Raw genomic sequence first — 12,831 nt, forward strand, 5'->3', positions numbered from 1 at the left:
TTTTTAAATTAGTATGATGATTAAATAAACAAAATGTAAGCCATGCTACACAATGCCTGGCATACAGACCACTTAATATATACCACCATTGTCCATTACTTCTGCATTTTGCATGTCCACTTCCTCTCAGTATTTACACATAAAAAAGAATTGGCAAGGTCTGAACAGGTGAATATAAAGAGAATCATGCAAAATGAGGAAGGAAATGGGTAAACCACCTAAGATCACACAACAACAGTGCCTAGAACCTGTGCCAGAGGACTTTGGTCCAGTCATGAAGTCAGCCAACAGGTAACAAGCACTGTTGTCATTTTCTGTGATGACATACTAATTTGTCACAGGACACATTTATTATCTCATAGTTTCTATGAGTCAGGAGCTTGGTTATAGTTTGTCTGGGTTCTTGTCTTGAGATGTCACACAGATATTAGCTTTATGGTGGTGTGAATAGGAATGGCCCCCAAAGGATCATATATATTTGACTATTTGGCTCCCTGTTGATGGAAATGTTTTGGAAGGAATAGGAGCTGTAGCCTTGTTGGAAGAGGTGCATCACTAGGAACAGGCTTGGAGGTTTCAAAAACCTATGATATTCCCATTTAACTCTCATTGCCTTGTCTTGTTAGATCAAGATATAAGCTCTTAGCTCTGCTCCAGTGCCATGCCTGCTTGCCTGCTGCCATGCTCACCACCATGATGGTCATGAATTCAACACCTCTGAAACTGTAATCCCCAAATAAACTTCCTTCTGTATGTGACCTTGGTCATGGTGTCTTAGCACAGCAATAGAAAAATGAGTGAGACACTGTCCTAACCTGAATCTTGACTGGGAAAACCTAATTCTAAGCTCATTCAGGTTTGTGGCACAATCATTAGTGGCAACTACATGTGTTCTTCTGCTCTTGTTAGCCATCAGGCAAGGATCACTCTGAACACTTAGAGGCCACCCTCAAGGCTTACCACAGGTTTCCATCCATAGACCCTCTCACAGAATGGCAGCTTCCTTTTCTAAAAAAATCGGGAAAAATCTCTCTCTTCAGGCAAGTTCATTTTATTTTTTAAGAGTTTAACTAAAAATTTTACATTAACAAACAAAGCAAACAAAAATAAACAAAAATTTAAAAAAATAATGGTACCTTAACCACATAATGTAATTTAATCATAGGAGTGGCATTCAATTCATCTTACTAACATATCCCACCTATACTATAGAGGAGATTTTATAGGATATGTACAACAGGATACAGAAAAGAATTCATGGGAATATTCTTAGTTGTCTTTTTCCCACACTCAACTATCATCTTCTAATCAAGTACTTGGCAGAAATGGTCTCAGGGGAAGGGGGGAGAGAAGCATTATTTATAAATTCAATGATACATGCACAAGGTGATCTAAATTGATTTCTGTTGTTATGACAAATACCTGACAAAATAAAAATAAATTAGGGCAAAAAAAAAGTTAATCTTCAATTCCAAGTTTCAGTCCATCACTGGTCAAGGCAAGCACTCAGGCTGCTGTTTCATGGTGGGTCTTCCAGGCTCAGTTAATAAAGATGATCTCCCACAAACATGCTCATAGGCCAACCTGATCCTGTTAATTCCTTTGTAGACTTCCCTTCCCAGATGATTTTAATTGAGTTGACCGTCAAAGCTAACCAACACATTGGGCCAGGACTATGTACAGGAAATACAGGTAAAGAACTGGCCAGTTTCCTGTATATCACAGTGCCTGTCAGATGAAATCTAGTTAATCATTGTCTAATAATTGGAATATAGTCTGGAAAGAGGTGTGCTAGAGTTCTGGGAGTGCAAGTTAAGAGAAGAATTCTCAGTTGTTTAGAATATTAAAAAAGACTTCAAAAAATAGAAACATTTGACCCAGTTTTTCTTTTTAAATGTTATCAAATTTAATTCATCGTTTTAAAAAAAATGGGGCTAGGAAGATAACTCAGTTGATAGAATGTTTTCTCAGCATAAATGAAGCCCTTGGCCTTAGCCCCATAAACTGAGCATGGTGGCACACATTCCAGCACTCTAAAGGAAGAATAAAGTTCAAGATCATCCTCATATAGATAACAAATTCAAGGCTAGCCTGGGCTCCATGAGAGCCAGTCTGAGATAGATAGATAGATAGATAGATAGATAGATAGATAGATAGATAGATACATACATACATACATACATACATACATACATACATACATACATAGGAAATTCAGACTCAATGAATGTCTTATTAAAGTCCACTCAGCTGGTTAGACAGTAAATCTTACACCGAGCTCAACTCTTCTGGTAGAAATGCCTGTACCTCCCTGTATATATGGATGCCCACAAGAAAGGGACTCAGTTTAGCCACAGAGAGGAGTTAGGATGGGGAAGCTAGTGAATGCAAACTTATGCACACAGCTCAGGCTTTTCTCACTGAGCGTGGAGAACGAGGTTTAAAATTAATAAAACAAAACAAGACAAAAAGCAGGGTCTTTTGGTAGGATGATCTATTACCTAATCAAGAAGCCATTTTAGGAGAATTACACTGGCTCCGGTACACGAGATACATTATAAGGAGCACAGTGCTTAGGGAGGGATGACCAGGGGAGCACCAGGACCTTGAATGTGAGAAGACTGAAAGTTAAAGTTTACAGAGAGGCTGGAAGACAAAATGAGCAGTCAGCAGCTGTGAGGAAAAGAGGCCTGTGAGCTTTCAATTTCCCAACACTGCCTTAAATGGCTCTTCCTTCCTTCCTCTCGTTCCAACATATCTGTGCCCCAGGTCACCTGGACCAGAGGAAGCATCAGCAGCATGTCCCATGCCTCTGTTCTTTCAATTTTCTTCCATACTCCCTTTTGGTAAAATCCTCTTCTTCCTCTAGTGCCCACATTAAATGTTATTCTTCTAAAGAACCACCTGTTACCCCTAGACTCTTCCCAAGCTGGTGTGACATCAAGTACCCAGAGTCACCCAGCACTTAAAGACCTTCCCTGGAGCACTCAGCCCCATGTCCTCATGGCCATCTCTAATCAATTTCAACTCAGCGTGAAGCTGTCCTTCCAAGCATTAGCACTCTTGCTCTGCCTATGTATGAGCTGCCTGGGCACGCAGGGAGTAGGCACTCACAGACTTTTGTGTGCAATCCCAGTCATTATTAAGGAATTGAAACGAATCCCCAAACCTGCTGTAAAGACTTCAACCCCTAGTGGGAATACAGAGATGGGAAATGTTTGAGATCTTGTCTTACTGTCTGGATTAAACACAGCACTGTAGAGCTCATTTAATAAACATCTGAACAGCAGCTTTGGGTGCCACCTGGAAACAGAAATTCAAATATCTTCAGGCCACATGTGAGGTAGACAAGTGAGTAAGAAAATGGGCTGAATTGAGGATCACTATAAAGTGCTGGGGACAATAGCACACTGGAACAGACACACACTCTCTCTCTCTACAGTGACTCCTCTGTCCCCATCCATGCCTGAGGAGGAATGAGGCCCAGTATGCTGAGCCATGCAGACTATGCAAAGAACACAGAAAAATTGGACTTGGTAGAAAACGTTGTGGTACTTTACATTTTAAAATAATTCTTTTGACAGAATAAGAAGACGCTGCGCAGACCTAATTAAATGTATCCACTAAAGTCTGCCCTTGCATATTATTTTCTCCCTCAATGCTAAATACCATTGTAGCTGCTTTAGGAGAATAAAGATAAACCTGAGCTTCAGAAATCCCACACTGTCTCTCAGCCCTAAAGAGGATATCTCCATAACCCTCTTCCAATCCTCCCGGAATATCAGGGAAGAAGGGCCAGAAAGAACGTATGGACCAGGAGATGGGCATGTGGAAGCACGTCTTCCAGACATGACACAACTATTGCACTCATGAGTTCACAACAGCAGCGAGTGACCACCTGAAGAAGACTGGGTCCATAAACATTTCTTCATGGAAGGAGGAGGAGTCGTGAGGCCCCACCACTCCCTGAGAAGCTATAGGTAGATAATGGTTGCTGAGAGAGGGAGAGTCCTATTCCTCAGTGATATAGTCGCTGTTATGTTGCCCTTGCTCAAGTAAATGCCCCCCTGCCTAACTTGTTTTCATGCTAGAAATCATAAGAAAATGCTTTGGGGAAGTCCCCCACCAGCGAATCCCGGCCCGCAGCAGCTCTCTGCTCCCAGAACCCGTGGGAGAGATACCTTACCGCCTGGTCAGGTGGGCACTCCTGAGGCTGCAGAGCAGAAGAGACCACCAACACTGCCCACCCCTGCCCACATCCCTGGCCCAAGAGGAACTGTATAAGGCCTCTGGGCTCCCGTGGGAGAGGGCCCAGGTCAGGCAGGAGCCCTGCCTGAGACACCGCCGGAACCTGAAGGAAACAGACCGGATAAACAGTTCTCTGCACCCAAATCCCGTGGGAAGGAGAGCTAAACCTTCAGAGAGGCAGACACGCCTGCGAAACCAGAAGAGACTGCTCTCTACACACATTGCTGATTCCAGAGGAAAACACCAGAGGCCATCTGGAACCCTCGTGCACGGAGGCTCCCAGAAGAGGCAGCGCAGATCTTCCCGGTTGCTGCCACCTCAGAGAGCCCGTGGGCAGCACCCCGCGAGCGAACTTGAGCCTCGGGACCACAGGTAAGACCAACTTTTCTGCTGCAAGTGACCTGCCTGGTGAACTCAAGACACAGGCCCACAGGAACAGCTGAAGACCTGTAGAGGGACAAAACTACACACGAAAAGCAGAACACTCTGTCCCCATAACTGGCTGAAAGAAAACAGTAAAACAGGTCTACAGCACTCCTGACACACAGGCTTATAGGACAGTCTAGCCACTGTCAGAATTAGCAGAACAAAGTAACACTAGAGATAATCTGATGGCGAGAGGCAAGCGCAGGAACCCAAGCAACAGAAACCAAGACTACATGGCATCATCGGAGCCCAATTCTCCCACCAAAACAAACATGGAATATCCAAACACACCAGAAAAGCAAGATCTAGTTTCAAAATCAGATTTGATCATGATGCTGGAGGACTTCAAGAAAGACGTGAAGAACTCCCCTTAGAGAACAAGTAGAAGCCTACAGAGAGGAATCATAAAAATCCCTGAAAGAATTCCAGGAAAACACAATCAAACAGTTGAAGGAATTAAAAATGGAAATAGAAGCAATCAAGAAAGAACACATGGAAATAACCCTGGATATAGAAAACCAAAAGAAGAGACAAGGAGCTGTAGATACAAGCTTCACCAACAGAATACAAGAGATGGAAGAGAGAATCTCAGGAGCAGAAGATTCCATAGAAATCATTGACTCAACTGTCAAAGATAATGTAAAGCGGAAAAAGCTACTGGTCCAAAACATACAGGAAATCCAGGACTCAATGAGAAGATCAAACCTAAGGATAATAGGTATAGAAAGAGTGAAGACTCCCAGCTCAAAGGACCAGTAAATATCTTCAACAAAATCATAGAAGAAAACTTCCTAACCTAAAAAAGAGATACCCATAGGCATACAAAAGCCTACAGAACTCCAAATAGATTGGACCAGAAAAAAACACCTCCCGTCACATAATAGTCAAAACACTAAGCGCACAAAATAAAGAAAGAATATTAAAAGCAGTAAGGGAAAAAGGTCAAGTAACATATAAAGGCAGACCTATCAGAATCACACCAGACTTCTCGCCAGAAACTATGAAGGCCAGAAGATCCTGGACTGATGTCATACAGACCCTAAGAGAACACAAATGCCAGCCCAGGCTACTGTATCCTGCAAAACTCTCAATTAACATAGATGGAGAAACCAAGATATTCCATGACAAAACCAAATTTACACAGTATCTTTCTACAAATCCAGCACTACAAAGGATAATAAATGGTAAAGCCCAACATAAGGAGGCAAGCTATACCCAAGAAGAGGCAAGAAACTAATCGTCTTGGCAACAAAACAAAGAGAGGAAAAGCACACAAACACAACCTCACATCCAAATATGAATATAACAGGAAGCAATAATCACTATTCCTTAATATCTCTCAACATCAATGGCCTCAACTCCCCAATAAAAAGACATAGATTAACAAACTGGATATAACGAGGACCCTGCATTCTGCTGCCTACAGGAAACACCTCAGAGACAAAGACAGACACTACCTCAGAGTGAAAGGCTGGGAAACAACTTAACAAGCAAATGGTCAGAAGAAGCAAGCTGGAGTAGCCATTCTAATATCAAATAAAATCAATTTCCAACTAAAAGTCATCAAAAAAGATAAGGAAGGACACTTTATATTCATCAAAGGAAAAATCCACCAAGATGAACTCTCAATCCTAAATATCTATGCCCCAAATACAAGGCACCTACATACAAAAAGAAACCTTACTAAAGCTCAAAACACACATTGCACCTCACACAATAATAGTAGGAGATTTCAACACCCCACTCTCATCAATGGACAGATCATGGAAACAGAAATTAAACAGAGCAGAGACAGACTAAGAGAAGTCATGAGCCAAATGGACTTAAGCGGATATTTATAGAACGTTCTACCCTAAAGCAAAAGGATATACCTTCTTCTCAGCTCCTCATGGTACTTTCTCCAAAATTGACCATATAATTGGTCAAAAAACAGGCCTCAACAGATACAGAAAGATAGAAATAATCCCATGCGTGCTATCAGACCACCACGGCCTAAAGCTGGTCTTCAATAACAATAAGGGAAGAATGCCCACATATACGTGGAAACTGAACAATGCTCTACTCAATGATAACCTGGTCAAGGAAGAAATAAAGAAAGAAATTAAAAACTTTTTAGAATTTAATGAAAATGAAGGTACAACATACCCAAACTTATGGGACACGATGAAAGCTGTGCTAAGAGGAAAACTCATAGCGCTGAGTGCCTGCAGAAAGAAACAGGAAAGAGCATATGTCAGCAGCTTGACAGCACACCTAAAAGCTCTAGAACAAAAAGAAGCAAATACACCCAGGAGGAGTAGAAGGCAGGAAATAATCAAACTCAGAGCTGAAATCAACCAAGTAGAAACAAAAAGGACCATAGAAAGAATCAACAGAACAAAAGTTGGTTCTTTGAGAAAATCAACAAGATAGATAAACCCCTAGCCAGGCTAACGAGAGGACACAGAGAGTGTGTAAAAATTAACAAAATCAGAAATGAAAAGGGAGACATAACTACAGAATCAGAGGAAATTCAAAAAAATCATCAGATCTTACTATAAAAGCCTATATTCAACAAAACTTGAAAATCTACAGGAAATGGACAATTTCCTAGACAGATACCAAACCGAAGTTAAATCAGAACAGATAAACCAGTTAAACAACCCCATAACTCCTAAGGAAATAGAAGCAGTCATTAAAGGTCTCCCAACCAAAAAGAGCCCAGGTCCAGACGGGTTTAGTGCAGAATTCTATCAGACCTTCATAGAAGACCTCATACCAATATTATCCAAACTATTCCACAAAATTGAAACAGATGGAGCACTACCGAATTCCTTCTATGAAGCCACAATTACTCTTATACCTAAACCACACAAAGACCCAACAAAGAAAGAGAACTTCAGACCAATTTCCCTTATGAACATTGACGCAAAAATACTCAACAAAATTCTGGCAAACCGAATCCAAGAGCACATCAAAACAATCATCCACCATGATCAAGTAGGCTTCATCCCAGGCATGCAGGGATGGTTTAATATACGGAAAACCATCAACGTGATCCATTATATAAACAAACTGAAAGAACAAAACCATATGATCATTTCATTAGATGCTGAGAAAGCATTTGACAAAATTCAACACCCCTTCATGATAAAAGTCCTGGAAAGAATAGGAATACAAGGCCCATACCTAAACATAGTAAAAGCCATATACAGCAAACCAGTTGCTAACATTAAACTAAATGGAGAGAAACTTGAAGCAATCCCACTAAAATCAGGGACTAGACAAGGCTGCCCACTCTCTCCCTACTTATTCAATATAGTTCTTGAAGTTCTAGCCAGAGAAATCAGACAACAAAAGGAGGTCAAGGGGATACAGATCGGAAAAGAAGAAGTCAAAATATCACTATTTGCAGATGATATGATAGTATATTTAAGTGATCCCAAAAGTTCCACCTGAGAACTACTAAAGCTGATAAACAACTTCAGCAAAGTGGCTGGGTATAAAATTAACTCAAATAAATCAGTAGCCTTCCTCTACACAAAAGAGAAAACAAGCCGAGAAAGAAATTAGGGAAACGACACCCTTCATAATAGACCCAAAAATATAAAATACCTCAATTGTGACTTTAACCAAGCAAGTAAAAGATCTGTACAATAAGAACTTCAAGACACTGAAGAAAGAAATTGAAGAAGACCTCAGAAGGTGGAAAGATCTCCATGCTCATGGATTGGCAGGATTAATATAGTAAAAAATGGCCATTTTACCAAAAAAGCGATCTACAGATTCAATGCAATCCCCCATCAAAATACCAATCCAATTCTTCAAAAGAGTTAGACAGAACAATTTGCAAATTCATCTGGAATAAAAAAAACCCAGGATAGCTAAAACTATCCTCAACAATAAAAAAGGACTTCAGGGGGAATCACTATCCCTGAACTCAAGCAGTATTACAGAGCAATAGTGATAAAAACTGCATGGTATTGGTACAGAGACAGACAGATAGACCAATGGAACAGAATTGAAGACCCAGAAATGAATCCACACACCCTATGGTCACTTGATTTTGACAAAGGAGCCAAATCCATCCAATGGAAAAAAGATAGCATTTTCAGCAAATGGTGCTGGTTCAACTGAGGTCAACATGTAGAAGAATGCAGATCGATCCATGCTTATCACCCTGTACAAAGCTTAAGTCCAAGTGGATCAAGGACCTCCACATCAAACCAGACACACTCAAACTAATAGAAGAAAAACTAGGAAGCATCTGGAACACATGGGCACTGGAAAAATTTCCTGAACAAAAACACCAATGGCTTATGCTCTAAGATCAAGAATGGACAAATGGGATCTCATAAAACTGCAAAGCTTCTGTAAGGCAAAAGGACACTGTGGTTAGGACAAAAGCGGCAACCAACAGATTGGGAAAAGATCTTTACCAATCCTACAACAGATAGAGGCCTTATATCCAAAATATACAAAGAACTCAAAAAGTTAGACCGCAGGGAGACAAATAACCCTATTAAAAAATGGGGTTCAGAGCTAAACAAAGAATTCACAGCTGAGGAATGCCGAATGGCTGAGAAACACCTAAAGAAATGTTCAACATCTTTAGTCATCAGGGAAATGCAAATCAAAACAACCCTGAGATTTCACCTCACACCAGTGAGAATGGCTAAGATCAAAAACTCAGGTGACAGCAAATGCTGGCCAGGATGTGGAGAAAGAGGAACACTCCTCCATTGTTGGTGGGATTGCAGACTGGTACAACCATTCTGGAAATCAGTCTGGGAGGTTCCTCAGAAAATTGGACATTAAACTGCCTGAGGATCCAGCTATCCCTCTCTTGGGCATATACCCAAAAGATGCCCCAACATATAAAAAAGACACGTGCTCCACTATGTTCATCGCAGCCTTATTTATAATAGCCAGAAGCTGGAAAGAACCCAGATGCCCTTCAACAGAGGAATGGATACAGAAAATGTGGTATATCTACACAATGGAATATTACTCAGCTATCAAAACCAACGAGTTTATGAAATTTGTAGGCAAATGGTTGGAACTGGAAAATATCATCCTGAGTGAGCTAACCCAATCACAGAAAGACATACATGGTATGCACTCATTGATAAGTGGCTATTAGCCCAAATGCCTGAATTACCCTAGATGCCTAGAACAAATGAACTCAAGACGGATGATCAAAATGTGAATGCTTCACTCCTTCTTTAAAAGGGAACAAGAATACCTTGGCAGGGAAGAGAGGCAAAGATTAAAACAGAGACTGAAGGAACATCCATTCAGAGCCTGCCCCACATGTGGCCCATATATATACAGCCACCCAATTAGACAAGATGGATGAAGCAAAGAAGTGCAGAAGTGTAGATCGCTCCTGAGAGACACAGCCAGAATACAGCAAATACAGAGGCGAATGTCAGCAGCAAACCTCTGAACTGAGAATAGGACCCCCTTTGAAGGAATCAGAGAAAGAACTGGAAGAGCTTGAAGGTACTCGAGACCCTATATGTACAACAATGCCAAGCCACCAGAGTCCAGGACTAAGCCACTACCTAAAGACTATACATGGACTGAGGACTCTGACCTCATAGGTAGCAATGAATATCCTAGTAAGAGCACCAGTGGAAGGGGAAGCCCTGGGTCCTGCTAAGACTGAACCCCTAGTGAACTAGACTGTTGCGGGGAGGCGGCAATGGGGGAGGGGTGGGAGGGAACACCCACAAGGAAGGGAGGGGGAGGGGATGTTTGCCCGAAACCGGGAAAGGGAATAACACTCGAAATGTATATAAGAAATATTCAAGTTGATAATAATAAAAAAAAAAAATAAAAATAAAAAAAAAGAACAAATTAGTCCAAGTGCAGGGGTGCAAGCTTTAGATGCCAGCTCCTACAAGTCAGAGGGAGACAGATTTCTGTGAATTTGGCCTGCATAAAAGGACTTCTCTCAAATAAATAAAAAAAAATTTAAAAAAAAAGAAAAAAAAAAAAAGAAAATGCTTTGGACACTCATACACACACACACACACACACACACACACGCATGCACACATACACACACACACACACACACAAGAACATGAAAGCAGGGAAGGAATTATCAAAGAATAGTGTGTATCTTGATTATATCCACCCCATACTCCATCCAGACCATCCCCTCTAATTAACAACAAATTTTTCTCCCGCCTTTGTGTCTCCTCTTTGAACAACCCACTGAGTCCAGCAACTGCTGCCCCGATGTGCATGTGTATGAGATCATCCACTGGAGCCTGGACACCTGACAGTGGCCACACCCCTGGAAAGCAAATGCACTCCCAAGGTGGAGCTCAGCAGTCATCAACAGCCAATAGTCTCTCAGCTAGGAGTGAGACCTAATGAGCCCCTGACTCACCTGTGGTGGGATGTTGACTGGCTCAGTCTCATGCAGGTCTTGTGTAGACAGACATGGCTGCTCTTGAGTCCATGGAGGCAGTTGTCCCATCATATTCGGAAGACAATATTTCACAGTCCTTGTCCCAAACATCCAGTTCCTACATTCTTTCAGCCTTGTCTTCTACAATGGTCTCTGAGTTCTTTTTAGAGAGATGAGTTATATTATTCTGTTGTGTTGTTGTTGTTGTTGTTGTTGTTTTAACAGTAAATGGAAAGAGATGGTAACAACAACAAGACAGGTCAAGTTAAGATTAAAATGTAATCTTAACATATACAAGAGTACAAAAGAAACGCTAGAGAACCTGCTTCTGCAAGGTAGGAAAATAAAACAGGTAAGAAGCCAAACAGAAATTGATAGGAACGGAAGAGGAACTTAGTGACATTCTAACAAAAGTGAACACAGGCTAAGTCCCCTCCTGAAGACAACCCGATAGGGCTTTCCTTGAGAAGAAATAAAATTCCTTCCACTTAGACCAGGTCACAGTCTAGGTGACTATAAAACATTCTAGAAGCCAAACATGAACGCTGGCCAACTGCACCATGAACCCGGAAAGTTGTAGCAACCGAGACTAAGAGATGAGGATCTGAGGGCTGTCCTCAGGATTGTACCCTTTAAAGTTGCAGAAAGAGAATGAGCTCAACAAATGCAAGCGTGCACGGTGAGAACAGCAAAGAACAGGACGTCGATCTGAGGGCACAGAAGTTTAGGAACAAAATGAGAGAAAAAAAGTTTACGAAAGTGAACAGAGAGGATGCTGGCACAGATACAGCCAGCCCCGAAGGCCAGGTGTTGGTTGAGAAGTGGGTCCTCCCTCCATTGCTCTAAGTCAGGCTCACCCTCAAGGTACAGCAGTTAGGAGAGGCACTGCCACCTGGTCAGAGCTAACAATGGTCTATTAGTTTAGTGTGTCTGTCTGTCTGTGTGTCTCCGTGTGCCCATGCGCGCGAATGCACGCACACACGCATACACACACGTGCGCAGAGTGCCTGTGGAGGTTAGAAGAGAAAATCAGATCCCCTAAAGCTGGAGTTACAGGCACTTGTGAGCTGCCTGACACGGGTCTGGGGAGCCAAATTCAGGTCCTCTACAGGCGCAGCAAGTGCCCTTAATCACAGAGCCACGTCTCCAGCCCTTGAAGACATTGTTGATGGTCAGTGAACTGAGTCATTCATTTGAGGTGTCACCGGGAGAATATTCTCTCCATGCCTGAGAGAGAAATTTAAGAAGAAACAGAGTTTTTGCCTTGACTCTGCAAGGGCAAAGCAAGCCATGGAGAAAGGATTCGTTATTCTCAACTGCCATCTTCCCACGTTCCAGTTACTGATGTATTTCTGCTCCTTCCAAAAGCCTCCAGTCAGTTGAGTGCACACGCATGTTCTTAGGTCACAACTATTCATCACCATCATCTTCTCTAAAGAAAAACAAATTGATATCTATTGGGAAAAGGGAGAAAATGAAGCAGTCTCAGTGAGGAATTCAGTGGACTTGAGATGTACATATTCAGGAACTCCCTCCTCCCCATTAACCCCCACCCCCCTTTATCAATTATGTGGGATTAGTTCCTTGTAAATTTGGATTTGTACTGATGAATTAAAATCTTGGCAAGCACTGTTCCTGCTGACTGTGTGCTCCTTTGTGCTCTTTGTGAGACCTGTAACTCATTGCACCTGTTGCTTCTGAATGGGTTCTCCTGCAAGCCAGGGTATGTGTGTGTGTGTGTGTGTGTGTGTGTG

This window comes from Rattus rattus, chromosome 1 (genome assembly GCF_011064425.1).
Source record: "Rattus rattus isolate New Zealand chromosome 1, Rrattus_CSIRO_v1, whole genome shotgun sequence".
Lineage (NCBI taxonomy): Eukaryota > Metazoa > Chordata > Mammalia > Rodentia > Muridae > Rattus > Rattus rattus.